This window comes from Galleria mellonella, unplaced genomic scaffold (genome assembly GCF_026898425.1).
Source record: "Galleria mellonella isolate WM207_F2 unplaced genomic scaffold, CSIRO_AGI_GalMel_v1 utg121, whole genome shotgun sequence".
NCBI classification, from domain to species: Eukaryota; Metazoa; Arthropoda; class Insecta; order Lepidoptera; family Pyralidae; genus Galleria; species Galleria mellonella.
Genome location: NW_026441983.1, coordinates 3,478,395 through 3,493,796, shown reverse-complemented (window position 1 = coordinate 3,493,796; position 15,402 = coordinate 3,478,395). Strand labels below are relative to the sequence as shown.

The 15,402-nt window shown below is 36.7% G+C and overlaps 1 protein-coding gene across 1 annotated transcript in view; it reads right to left on the bottom strand.

Annotated features, from left to right (window-relative positions):
* The window catches only part of LOC113510170 (single-minded homolog 1), an 82,654-nt gene extending 68,334 nt beyond the window's left edge, over window positions 1–14,320 (bottom strand). The window contains exon 1 of the mRNA XM_052898256.1: window positions 13,929–14,320. The gene's annotated coding sequence lies outside the window, so the exon portion shown is untranslated. The remainder of the gene's footprint in view (window positions 1–13,928) is intronic.
* Between the last annotated feature and the right edge of the window lie 1,082 nt (window positions 14,321–15,402).

Genomic DNA, 15,402 nt, shown 5'->3' with positions numbered 1-15,402 from the left:
ACATGTTTCAAAATACGCAATTATCTCAAAAATATCGATACCAAGTTGAATATATATGTACTCATGTATCAGATACTCAGTATACGCACTCATTTTAAAATTAAAATGTTATTTTTAGTATATAATTAATTCAATAACTTTACATTAATTTAAAAAAAAAAAATACTAATCACTAAGTGACAACAAAAGTTTTTTTTATACAACTTAGAATGGCAAACAAGCTGACGGCCCACCTGATGGAAAGTGGTAACCGTCGCCTATAAACATGAGCAGTACCATAGACATAACAGAGTATACTGTTTCGCCCATGATACCCCCCATGCGTTGGCATTCCTGAGGACTCAGGTGTTATTCCTCTGTACCCAGTAAATTCACGCCATATCCCACCCCTTAAACCGAAACACAGCCATGCAAACACAACTGCTTCACGGTTGAAACACGAATGGGACAGAGGTACCCAAGCAATCGAATTTTGTACAAAGTCTCCCTCTGGTTAAAAAGTGTTAATATTTAAAAAAATGAACAATGTCAAAAACTTTAAGCTTATAAAAATTCAGCTTGAGTTTACTTCTGTCAAGTATTTTTGTTATTAATGTATTCTTCTATCCTGTAATAAGTCTTTCCAGAAAAAAATCTTTTTTATAACAGCTTTATAACGTCTTTCGAGAAGGACCAAGGTAGATTTTGGTTTTACATATATTCCTAAGAAGGAATTACTGACTTTTACAATCGACAAAATTGCTGTTGCCACTGGGCAACAATGATTTGTTCTTATGGCTTAAATTTTTATTACTATGATCGCTTAAATTTCGTATAAGATTTAATTTTTTTTCTTACATATGTATTTATATTAAAAGGAAATTAATAATCATCAAACATCCGCCCTCAAACCATATATTACACATCTGAATGCTTGTCGTATTTAAATCTAAATAATAAATCAGTTGGACAAAAAAAGATTGGATTCGACCTCCATTACGTATTGTCTATAATACGTGACTAGGAAAGCGCTGGCCGAATTACGTCGCTATTCGATGACGATAACATTTCGCAGCCGCGTGTCTATGGCCGATTTGTTTTGGCGGGAAATGCGGGTGGAGTGTACGATTTGTAAATATTGTACTATCGATTGATAAATTCTAATGTCAAATAATTACCTACCTATCACACTTATGTCAAATGAAGACAAAAATAAATGGAAAATAAACAGTCAAACAACGCGTGTAATGCATAGGTCCTCAAAGTTTTTTTTTTTTCTATAAACAACTAACTATACTTTTTGTTTTGGGTAGGTATACCTAATATTTTTTTTTTGATATATTATAATTTTTATGTGTAATAAAATAAGGTTTAATTTCTCTGTGATGTTTTATTAGCATTAATATATTTCGTAGGTTTTATTATTTATATCACACTTCGGACACTTCGTACAAAAACTCCGCGAAAATACAGAAATATAACACGGAAAGAAAGAAAGATTGAAGCATGTTTAAATGATAATTTTTCAAATGATCCATTAGCGGCCATTCAGAAAGCAATTTCAGACGAGAACGGGCAACAAACTCGGCTGTTGCTCTTTTCAAAAAGTTCCAACTATATAAATAATGAATTTGTGTGAAAACAAACTACTAAGCGGTATCAGATCATACAATTTAAAATGTCACCATCACTACATAGTATAAAACAAATTCGCTTCCCATCTGTCTGTCCCTATGTATGCACAGATCTTTAAAACTGCGCAACGGAGTTTGAAGCGGTTTTTTTTAATAGATAGAGTAATTCAAGAGGAAGGTTTATATGTATAATACATGCATAATATAGTAGAGAAACAATGATAAATTTAGAGGTTTCTAATGTGATGTCGTAAATAAACACTTTTTTGCGTTTACATTGCAAACACTGGCTGAACCCTACGAGATAGATAAAAAATTATACACCTTAAGAAGGTGTTTAATTATAAACCGATTCGGAAAATTGTTTTTTATCTTTTTTAAAATTGGTTCCATAGAAATTTTATCAAATTTTATTCAGTTGTTTAGTTTTTAAATCAGAATAACTTAATTATTTCAATCAATTTTTTTTGAAATTTTATAACACAATCTTAAATTATATTATTTTTAAAACTTATTTTATTTTTTATTTAATACTTTATTTATTTATTTATTTAACTCTTTATTGCACCATAAATAAAAATATACAATGACAAGTGAATAATTCAAGTGAAATACAGTAACATAAATACAGATTGAAATATATGGTACACATAAAGGTACAAAAGGCGGTCTTATCGCTAGGGCGATCTTTTACAGACAACCTTTAGTTAAAGGAGAACAGATAGAAAAGGGCACTTTATTGTACACATTCGTTATAAAAATTTGACAGAGGTAAACAAAAGTACAAAGGCGAGCTTAACTCTGATAGAGTTTTCTTCCGTTCTTATGTTCGTATTTAATAATGTCTAAATACATGGAGTGACGCAAAGCCCCGTACGGCCCCTGAAGAAGTCTTACGGATGAGTTCGAAACGATTGTCGGAAACGACAGACATAGCAAGTTTATAAAGTTCCCTTCAGGATATTTATTATTATTTCAATTAATATAAATAGGTGAATTCTATATCTTGTGTATTTATGTCTATAGGCGACGGTTACCACTTTCCATCTTTTGAACATCTGTGTAAATTATTGATGCCCATTAATTCTTCTCTTTCCGCGTCTAGGGAAGGTAGATAAAGTTTTGTTGGAGAAATCAGTTCAGGGTACAATAGGACTGATATACCTGAAGAAGGTAAAAGCCCTTAAAATATTAAAAAAAAAAAAATTGGACCGTCAGCTCGTTTGCCATTCTAAGTTGCATAAAAAAGGTGATAAAGTGACGGCGTGTGATGGGCAGCAGCGCCCACTTTGAGCACCACTGATCTAATAAACCGGTCTCATAGCAAACGAGTAAGACCTACTGTTAATTAAATCCACCTATTAGAAATATAGGCATAATATTTACAGCACTGTTTCCTTTTTGACGCTATCAACTAAATATAATACTAACAGCCTACATAATATTAAAACAGCCGGGGGGAAAGGGATTGTTAGTAATGGAAACCGAGAATCCTATTGCTAACAATATACCCAACCAGGTCGACCTCCTCGCGGTTCCCCCTGGAAACTATCATGGTTAATTCCTGATGAATTCATCATGATGGGCTAACTGGCCTGTTTTCATTCTCATCTATCACCCTTCACTGGTGCTCCGCCAGCGTATCCCGTTAGCGCAGGCGGGATTACCATACCATTTTCACCTAGCAAAAAAAAATTAAAATAGCCAAGTGCGAGTCGCACATGAATTGTTGTAGGGTTCTGAAGCAGGTACGTGTACGTGTACCAAACGTACCAAATTTTATAAACAAATAGTGGTTGATTAAGCCGTTAAGACTTTACAAGGTAACAAAAAAAACGAGGTACAGAGACAAAAGATTTGAGTCCTCAGGAATGGCAACGCATGGGGGGGTATCATGGGCGAAACAGTATACTTTGTTATGTCCATGGTACTGCTCATGTCTATAGACAATTATTATTTCAGCCCTTAACTGTCCACTGCTGAACATAAGCCTTCTCCATAAGGGCAGTTTTGCCAGTTGTTGCCACCTTTAGCAGGCGGCGTGGCAACCGCAGTTAGGCTTTTACAAATGTTTGAAGGACGTTTCTGTCCATGCCTCTACCATAAGCTCTCTTAGTCACCTCTTACGGCACCCACGGGAAAGAAAGGGGTGACCCATTCTATGCCGGGATCGACACAGCTATAGACAATGTTTAATATTTTCCATAACGTCGGTCATCATCTTGTTTGCCATACTAAGTCGTATAAAAAAAAGAAACTTATTCAGTTTTCTCTACTATATTACTCTACCCATAGATTAAATATACTCACTATCAGCGGTCTATGTAGAATAATTCACATGAGCAGGGGGGAAGGGATTGTTAGTAATGGAGAGGGTAGTCCTCATTGCTATCAATATACCCTATCAGGTCGACCTCCGCGCGGTTCCCCCTGGAAACTATCGTGACTTGAATTCGTCACGATAGGCTAACTGACCTGCCTTTTCATCCTTACCTATCATCCCTCACTGGTGCCCCGCCAGTGTATACCGATAGCGCAGGTGGAGTAATCATACCATTTTCATCTATTGAAAAAAAATTCACATGAGCAAAGATACAGAATGTACACAGCTGTGTTAAAAAAATAAATTACTTCTTCCATTACATTTTTTGTAATAGTTTTTTTTTTTATCACTGGCCAGTACGATGCCGTTATAAATACTTGGAGCAGGCGCGGAGTTTGATACCGCCCCACCTCGTAACGAGGCCACGCCTGTCAGTCGCGTGTCTGTAGTAGATATGTACGCATATACCTAAAGTTACTTGTCTGTCGTAATTACGCGTAACCTACCGATGCGTACCTTACCCATGTATGGTACGCAATGGGAGGGGGGGAGAAGGGATTGGATATCAATGGGAAGATCAGTCCCCCTGGTAATTATCGTTATTAATTTATCGTTAATTGTGAAGAGGAAATAAATCTATTTATTATTATTATTATCGTTGAAATCTTCATGATGGGCTCACTGACCTGCCTATTCATCCTCACCTGTCATCTCTCACTGGTGCCCCGCCAGTGTACATCGTTAGCATAGGCAGGGTTACCATTTTATTATCATCCATTAAATATATAATTAAACTTAAATAATTCTAATTAACAAATCATTTAAGCATTATTTATAAAAACCAAAAATAAACAAAGCGTCGAACGCCTCCTGAAGAGGACTTCCGGATGAAGTGGAAACAAATGTCGGAAACGACAAAAACACAGCGAGTTCGTTAATTTGCATACATATGTGTATGTATATATATGTTATATCGAATAAATTATATAACCAAATATAATTAAAAAATAAATATAAAAAATACAATTTGAAAAAAGAATCTTTTTAAACGTTTTTTTTTTTAAAAAGCGCAGCCATTTTACTCTTCGTCTGTGACGCGGGAACGCGGAGTTGGCGAAAATTTGTCGGTCAAGTGCGAACTAACACACTTTAATATTACGTAACCTCATTTTGAATGTGTTGTATGATTTAATTATTTATGACTCACCGATGTTAGTAGGGCAAATGTTTTACTTTCGATTTTAAAAAGGAATAAAATAGCAAAGAAAGAAAGAAAGATATAAAGATATTTATTTATTTAAAGATATATTTATTTATTTATATAGATGTATGTTTGTATTAGCACAGAATTTACCATTGCTTCCTACACTAGGCTGAGCCTGTCCTGTAGGAAACAGAATTCGTGTTAACATGCAGAAAGCAAAAGACGTGCTGAAGAACGGGCCAAATTAAAAGTACCCGTAACCGGCGAGCGTGTATGACAAGATTGATGAATGTGGAAGGAGCGAAAGAGGTTTGTTTGAATCGAAATGGAATAAATATTGTTAGTTGAAATGTATACAAGCAAATAGAACTTTACCATTTTGCACGCCATTAAAATAATGTGGTTAAATATGTGATTCTATAAAAGATCTATTTCAACCGTATTTACGCAAATAAATTATTATTATTAAGAAACTCTTAGTGTTCTATTGTTTCTGCTTACCCTAATGGGAGATAGGCGTGACAGATATGTATGTATGTATATATATTTATATTATTACATGTATCACATTTCCATATTTAGAAATAAACAGAATGTTTCATCGTGCCTCCCACCAAATTGTTTATAATTACTCCTCTCCATCCAAAGGTTATCGGAAGAAATCGCTCTTAGCGATAAGGTCGCCCATTGTTTTCTCACTGTGATTATTTCTCGTAATTGTTTATATCTAGAATAAGTTTACAATTGTAATCTTTTGGAGGAAACAATATAGATAGATAGATAGATAGATAGACAATTTATTTACATTACTTACAGCACACAAATTACAATAAAAAAAAAACATACACGTAATACACAGCAAAAGAGACAAAAGAATAAAAAAAAAAATACAAAAACAAAATACATAATCTAACAATCTCCATTGTTACCATTCCTTCATGCGTGTGCCATAGTATCTATCTAACTATATATGTAAATTATCAATTATAAACATTGATTGATTCAGCGGCAAGCTCGTCCACGTGGCACGTTGGTTTCTGTTATGTAAATAATAGTTTATAAAACCTATAATTAATTTTACAATATGAATATAAATAATTATAAACTACAGAATATATTAAATAACTATATAATACTATATAATAACAATTGCGATATAAATAGATACCTACACACCAATACTTAAATAATGAATAATAATAATAATAAGAAAATACGTACCTATCGTGATACAATATCAATGGCTGGATTAGTGTTGTAACAGATCCTTAGACTATTTCTAAAGTGAAAGAAATGTTGTCCTCCTCTCTCGTACTTGCTGTGCCCAACAGGGTACATAATTGAAATGTTATCTACTAATTATATGATGGAATGCAATAAGAAATAAATAAATAAACGATCAATATCTTATTATATTTGTTTATAATAATAATATAATAATGCCTCTACCGGGGAAACTAGATTACAATGTACCTACTAGAGTGCCGCGGCATCCTTGTAATCTATTTAAAAATGCAGCTTGCCGAACAAACTTGGGTCGCGAATCACCTATCGTCCGCATAACGCGTCTGTATAACGATATTGTAAAAACCAAGCCTGAACTTGATATTCACTGCGATAGTCACTCTGTATTCATGACTAAATTAAAGTGTTGATATACCTCCCCATTACATTATATTTATTTATATTTTATAATAATTTGAATACAATTTCCATTATTTATATTATATTATTATTCATATTGTTAATGTCTTTACTCATTTAATAATTTAATTATATTTTAATGTTTGTCAAACACAAGGCATGCTGTGGTTGCCTATAAATGTAAGAACGGTGAGATCTGAGCTGCCAGTGTATTGTATTAAAACTTAGCTTTATTGTAGCTGTATCTTATGTTGGTAATCCTGTAAATAAATAAATAAATAATTCAACAATAATATTAATAAACATTGTATTGACTAACTGTGCAGTTCAACTTGATCCACTATTAATGTGATCGTTTTAGACCTAAATATAATAAATGCTAAATTTTACCAATAATTTAATATTTAGAAATAATACAATTACAGAATTTGATAAATGTTATTTAAATACATTATCTTATAACTACATTCTACCGGAAGTAATATTTGTTTTAAAATAAAATAAGAATTAAGACATTAAACGACTACTGTGAAATAAGTATTAAGATGTTAAACGACTATGGGTCAAGCGGGCAGTCGGGACATTGACTCGAAGGAATACATACGTGAATTAAACGAGTTATTATTTTATATTGACCCATTATTTCTATTATAACCACCTGATTCCTTATAGTTTTTTTTATGCATGAAAATGGCATGGTTACCCCGCCTGCGCTATCGGTATACACTGGCGGGGTACCGGTGAGCGGTGATAGGTGAGGAATTCAATGATAAATTGGTCACGATAGTTTCCAGGGGGAACCACGCGGAGGTCGACCTAATAGCGCATATTGCTAGCAATGGGGCTGTCAAACTCCATTGCTAACAATCCCTTTTCCCCCGATTCTTTATAGTTAGATCTCGTATATTGTATTAAATACCGTTATTATACTTCATAATCACCTCTTTAGCTATTAATATAGGTGTAGAGTTCAGGCTAGATATTTTGTTTTAATGGATGATAATGGAATGGTAACCCCGCCTGCGCTAACGGTATACGCTGGCTGGGCACCAGTGAGGGATGATAGGTGAGGATGAAGAGGCAGGTCAGTTAGCCCATCGTGATGAATACACTTGGAATTCAGCACGATGGTTTCCAGGCGAGACCACGGGGAGGTCGACCTGACAGGGTATATTGTTAGCAATAGGACTGATAATCCGCATTACTAACAATCCCTTCCTAGAAGGGAAGGGCTAGATATATTATTTCTAGTTTTTATATCATAATTTATCAAATTCTAAATTGACACGCATCTCTATTGTTTCCTTTTGACTTCCCTTCACGGCCCTAGTCTTCTAAGTTCCTTTCGCCAATATACAAATATTGGGGGAAGGGATTGTTAGTAATGGGGAGGTTAGTTACATACCCTACCAGGTCGACCTTCACGCGGTTCCCTTTGGAAACTATCGTGAATAATTTATAGTTGAGGCCGTCAGCTCGTTTGTCATTCTTCAGAAAAGTAAATTTTATAATTTAACTTGACCGGAAATCGAATTTGATACCACATTTACTCAAAGCAACGTAACCACCACTGCGCAGTGCGATCGTAAATTAAGATCACGTGTATAGATCTGTAATATAAAGAAATGCCATAAAAAAAAACATAAGTAACAACTAGGTATACATTAACCTTTTTACATGAGACCCTATCAGGCGACACCTAACAAAAGCACCCTTAAAACGGATCGAACGCCCTCTCCTTTTAAAAAACGAACATCAATTAAATCGACAAACAACGAAAATGCAACGCAAACAAAACCATACAGCCCTTGAAACCGTGGGGTGCGAGCCATAGATAGGGCACGTACGCGGGAAGCGACGTGATTGGCCGCCGACGACGTTCGCCACCCCACCGGCGACCAATCAGGTGCGAGCGCCGCCACCCCGACCAATAGACGAGTGTGCGCAGCTACCGGGCGTTCTATTTTAGAAATTGACGTTTTAAAAGCTGCCAGGTTTTTTTTTTCACGGCAAATAAACATCAATCATTTTGAATAGAATTACGGAAAATAGTATTTTTATAGTGATTTTTAAACTTTACAATTTAAGACGTAGTAGGGTGGATGTACCTTTTTTTTTGATGGGTGAAAATGGTATGGTAACCCTGCCTGCGCTAACGGGATACGCTGGCGGAGCACCAGTGAAGGGAATAGATGAGAATGAAAACAGGCCAGTTAGCTCATCATGATGAATTCATCAGTTCAATTCATTCAACCATGATAGTTTCCAGGGGGTACCGCGAGGAGGTCGACCTGGTTGGGTATATTGCTAGCAATGGGACTCTTAGTCTCCATCACAAACAATCCCTTTCCCCCCAAGGGTGGATGTACCGGTTAATGGCCAGCTAATCCGCTTGTATTCTTTGTAATGACATTTTCGATAGAAGTTACTGAATTTAGGTACATTTCTTTTATGGGTGAAAATGCAATGGTAACTCCGCCTGCGCTATCGGTATACGCTGGCGGGGCACCAGTGAGGGATGATAGGTGAGGACGATGATTTTCAGGGGGAACGTGCGGAGCTCGACCTTACTTAAAGGTTATATTGCTAGCAATGCTGTTATTAGATCCTAAGATTACTGATCATCCCTTCCCCCCCCCCCCTAAATAACATCAATTAAGTGATAAATATAATTTTACATTATTGTATTTATTTATTTATTTATTCATTAGTACAAATATGTGTAGGTACATGGCGGACTTAATGCTAAAAGCATTCACTCCCAGTCAACCATAGGCAAGTGTCAGAATACTCGAATGCGGTACTAGTAATTATTGATATACATACATACTAAAATTACATATATAAACGAATAAATATATATAAATAACAAATATACTTACACATATATGACATATACTATATTATACACGAAATTGAGAATAATATAAAGTACTTACTGCTCGGATAAAGTAAAAAAGTGAGTGTGAACGTTTTTTTTTTGAAAGACAGTTTAGTCGGTTGTCTCTTAATGGCATCAGGAAGCGCGTTCCACATTTATACAACTTAGAATGACAAACAAGCTGACGACCCACCTGATAGAAAGTGGTAACCGTCGCCTATAGACATGAGCAGTACCATGGACATAACAGAGTATACTGTTTCGTCCATGATACCCCCCATGCGTTGCCATTAATTGACTACATTTTTGTACTTTTTTACGCAACTTGATAGAAAATTTATCTCATCTGATGGAAAACGGTAATATATCTGATAAACAATGTTGCCTATAGATAAGAACAGCTCCATGGAAGTCACAGGATACATTGTGATGCCCACGGTACAACTTGCGTGTTGCAGTTCCTGAGAACTGAGATGTAATGCGTATGTTTATTTTACCAGAGGGAGAGTTTGTACAAAAATCGTTTACTTGGGCATTCCATTCGTGTTTCTACCGTGAAGCAGTTGTGTTTGTATGGTTGTGTTTCGGTTTGAAGGGTGGGATATGATAGTGAATTTACAGGGTACAGAGGAATAACACCCGAGTCCTCAGGAATGGCAACGCATGGGGGGTATCATGGGCGAAACAGTATACTCTGTTATGTCCATGATACTGCTCATGTCTATAGGCGACGGTTACCACTTTCCATCAGGTGGGCCGTGAGCTTGTTTGCCATTCTAAACTGCCTTAAAAACACCTTGTACTACTACCAACCGAAATAGGCATGCAGAAATACAAATGCATTTTTGGGGGGAAGGGATTGTTAGTAATGCGGAATATCAGTCTTATCACTAGCAATATACCCTGTTAGATCGACCTCCACGTGGCCCCCCCTGGAAACTAACGTGCTGAATTCCAGGCGTGTTCATCATGATGGGCTAACTGATCTGCTTTTCATTCTTACCTATCATCCCTCATTGGTACCCGGTGTATACCGTTAGCGCAGGTGGGGATACCATTCTATTATCATCCAATAAAAAAAAGCCGGCTACTTTTGTACAATGTTTCTCTCTGATGCTCCTCATATTGTCTTATCAAAGAGTAATGTCAAGTACGTAGGCTACATTCAGCTTGGGCATAGACAATTTCGACTACAATGACAGTATTCGTCATGCGGGCATAAAAAAATATGAAATTAAAAATAAATAATTTTTAAAAATGGAACACAATCCGTCGGGCCCGAGCGCGCCGAGTCAAAACAGTCTCGTGTTACGAGCGCAACGTAAAAATTTAAAACAAACTCTTTGTTCCGTCGGCCCTCGCGCCGAACGATTTCCAATTTGAAATATCGCTTTTGTTCTTTCTTTAAAATATGGCGACGCTATAAAGTTATGGTACGGTGTCAGGTTATTGACATTTCTATAAATTTTATTGCTTGATTCATGGTAAGGACAAAAAACACAATGCCAATCATTTGATTAGGTGCAATACCACTTGCGGGTAAGGTATAAATACACACATTGGGGGGAGAGGGGATTATTAGTAATGCGGAATACCAGTCCCATTGCTAGCAATATACCCTATCAGGTAGACCTCCACATGGTTCCCCTGGCAACAATCGTGCTGGATTCCAGGTCACGAAATCGAATATCACGATAGACTAACTGACCTGCATTTTCATCCTCACCAATCATCCTTTACTGGTGCCCCGCCAGTGTATACCGATAGTGCGGGCGGGGTTACCATTGCATTATCATCCATTAAAGAAATATAATTATTCTGCTATTTGGGGCGATGATGAATCAAATCATAGAACATCAAAATCTGTCCTTCTGGAGTTATAATTTTTGTGTTTTTTTTTTACAACACAGGGGGCAAACGAGCATGCGGCTCACTTGATAGTAAGTGACTACCGCCGCCAATGATCACCCACAACACCAACGGCATTGCAGGCGTTTTAAAAAAGGAATATGCTCTTTTCTTGAAGGTTATGATGTCGTAACAGTTCGGAAATACTGCTGCTGGAAGTTGATTCCAAAGAGTGGTTGTGCGTGGAAGAAAGTGCTTTGAAAGACGCATAGTGGAAGACCGCCACTTGTTCAGATGGTTGGGATGGAACTTTAGTTTGTGGCGAGTTGCACGGTGGTGAAAATCAGCAGTAGATATAGATAGATAGATAATTTATTTGCATTACTTACAGCACACAAACAACAATAGACATGCGCAGTGAAAAAAAAAATACATGTACAAAAAATAATAATGCACAAAATAAGTATAAATTTTTCCTCTTCACGCATTTTTTTTTGATGAGTGAAAATGGTATGGTAACCCCGCCTGCGCTAACGGGATACGCTGGCGGAGCACCAGTGAAGGGTGATAGATGAGAATGAAAACAGGCCAGTTAGCCCATCATGATGAATTCATCAGGAATTAACCATGATAGTTTCCAGGGGGAGCCGCGAGGAGGCCGACCTGTTTGGGTATATTGCTAGCAATGGGATTCTCAGTCTCCATTACTAACAATCCCTTTCCCTCCCCTCTTCACGCGTTATACTATAGTAACACAAAATGGTCGCAACTCAACTTATTGCTTTGCCCTAAAAAGGGCAAAACACTGATATTCTGTTGTGGCCAAAAGTGAGCAAAATTCCGTAGGTATCAATCCGAACAATTCCTCAGATATGTGTACAAGTACTTTTTTTTAATGGGTGAAAATGGTGGGGGAAAGGGATTGTTAGTAATGGAGACTGAGTATCCTATTGCTAGCAATATACCCAACCAGGTCGACCTCCTCGCGGTTCCCCCTGGAAACTATCATGGTTAATTCCTGATGAATTCATCATGATGGGCTAACTGGCCTGTTTTCATTCTCATCTATCACCCTTCACTGGTGCTCCGCCAGCGTATCCTGTTAGCGCGGGCGGGGTTAACATACCATTTTTACCCATAAAAAAAATGGGTGAAAATGGAATAGTCACCCCACCCGCGCCATCGGTATACACCGACGAGGCACCAATGGAAGATGATAGGCGAGAATAAATGCGGGTCAGTTGGCCCACCATGTTGAATTCGACAAGAATGAAACATGATGGTTTCCAGAGGGAACCACATGGAGGTCGACCTGAAAGGGTATATTGCTAGTTAAGTAATGGGGCTATTAGACCCCATTGCTAACAATCCCTTTCCCCCCTCTGTACTAATACTGTAGAATTTTAGTATTATTAATAGTTTCCAGGGAGAACCGCGCGGTGGTCGACCTGGTTGGGTTGGTATTGCTAGCAATGGGATTCTCAGTCTCCATTACTAACAATCCTTTTCCCCCCGGCGTGATGGGTTAGGTCAATGAGTTCCCTAAAATATGAGTGCAATGATGACTGGTTCATCCGTCATACTCGTGAACGGGTGCTGCTTGTAGGGGTTAGTTCGCTCATGTCTGCTTGTTTATTTTCCATTTAATTATACATATAAATAGAACCTAATTCTAATTATAGTCACATGTAAAGAAAATTGTATAAGGAGGGCGTCACAGTATGTATACTGTGCTATCTATGATGTTGTTTATGATTGTAATAGTTTTTCTACTTGGTTCATACAAGTTTTATTGTCATTCAGATACTTTTTAGCGCAAAATCTGTGTGAGTCCTGATTAAACTTTTATATATATAAATAAATTTAATATTTTATAATAAACTAGCGACCCGCCCCGGCTTCGCCCGGGTGCAATGCTGATACTAAAAAGCACCGCCGGCTCATTAGAAACCTCTAAAATTATCAGTGTTTCTCTACCGTATTATGCATGTATTTATTATACATATAAACCTTGCATAGTTTTAAAAAGCTAATCGTACATAGGGACAGACAGACGGGAAGCGAATTTGTTTTATACTATGTAGTGATTGAACACATGCGAAGTCTGCGGGGTCGGTAAATATTAAAAAAAAATATTTCATTATCTTTGGTTCCTTTCAAAGTATTTTATTTTTGGAAATTTCTTGTTCAATATCTCACCTTTAAATATTTTTCATGAAATACTCTTCGTATTATTGAAAATATTATCAAATTATGCAGTTTCCATAATATCACAGAAAAAAAAAAATACATTCTGTCATTGTATTTTTTTTTAATAGTGAATTAATATTCTCTATCTACTTTATTTTAAGTCAAAATTAAATTAAGAATAAACATTTTATTTTTTTTTATTTTCAATTAAAGTAGGTAACGTACCTTATAAGAATCCAATAAGAGTCGAAAATTTCCGTTTCTGTTGTAATATGTAAACATTCCTTCTCATATTTTCATCACCAATGTAAATTAAACACTTTTATTAAATAAATAACATAACACTAAAAGTTCGGTCCTCCGATTCATTTTTTTAAAGTCACATAACATAGCTTTTTAGTAATTTAAGAACTCTATATTTCCCGCACATATCGTAGATATGTATATATTTATATTTTAATCACTCATTAACAATACATGCAATAACAAAACGCAATTATTTAGTCACAAATGAAAAAAAAAACTTTTTAAACGCATCACTGGCCACTAGCACTAATTAAAAAAAATATCCATAGACAATGAGGCGAACTTTTTTAGTGTGCGCGACCGCGGTGCGCTGACGGCTGACTGGCGGGCTTTTGAGCTCCCTCGCTCCAGAGGGAAGAGGGAAGGTGGGGCTAATCCCGGAGGTGTGTGATAACTCCCGTATGCACACGTACGATTTGACACATTCTAAAGTACTTGTAAACATATTAAATAACATCTGGAATGCTTATGATCGCTCAAACAAATGATACATAGGTACGTATTTTGTTTCCTACTTTTCATACTGTTCGATTAAATATCTTATTCTTTAAATCAGAGCTGTCCAAATCATGGCCCGCGGGCCATATGGGGTCCGCAGTCTAGTTTAATGCAACCCACCGAATCTTTTTTAGCTACTACCAATATTGATATTGATGTTTTTTTTTTATACAACTTAGAATGGCAAACAAGCTGACGGCCCACCTGATGGAAAGTGGCAACCGTCGCCTATAGACATGAGCAGTACCATGGACATAACAGAGTGTACTGTTTCGCCTATGATACCCCTCATGCGTTGCCATTCCTGAGGACTCAGATGTTATTCCTCTGTACCTTGTAAATTCACGCCATATCCCACCCTTCAAACCGAAACGCAGCCGTGCAAACACAACTGCTTCACGGTTGAAACACGAATGGGACAGAGGTATCCAAGCAATCGACTTTTGTGCAAAGTCTCCCTCTGGTAGAAAGTGGTAGATGTTGACAGAATTGTAAAAGATAATGAAAAAGTTATACAATAACAAAGTAATGACAATATTTTGCGGCCCCCTCCAATGAATTTAGTCACTTTTATTGGCCCTAAATCCTATCTTTTTTTTTTACAACACAGGGGGCAAACGAGCATGCGGCTCACCTGATGGTAAGTGACTACCGCCGCCCATGGTCACCCACAACACCTACGGCATTGCAGCTGTGCTGCCGGCCTTTTAAAAAGGAATATGCTCTTTTCTTGAAGGTTATGTTGTCGTATCTGTTCGGAAATACTGCTGCTGGAAGTTGATTCCAAAGAGTGGTTATCTAGTTTGGACAGCCCTGCTTTAGACGATAAGTGACGATGAGAGCAAGTTGTTTTTTTTTTAATGGGTGAAAATGAAGAAGTGAACCCAGTGAGAGA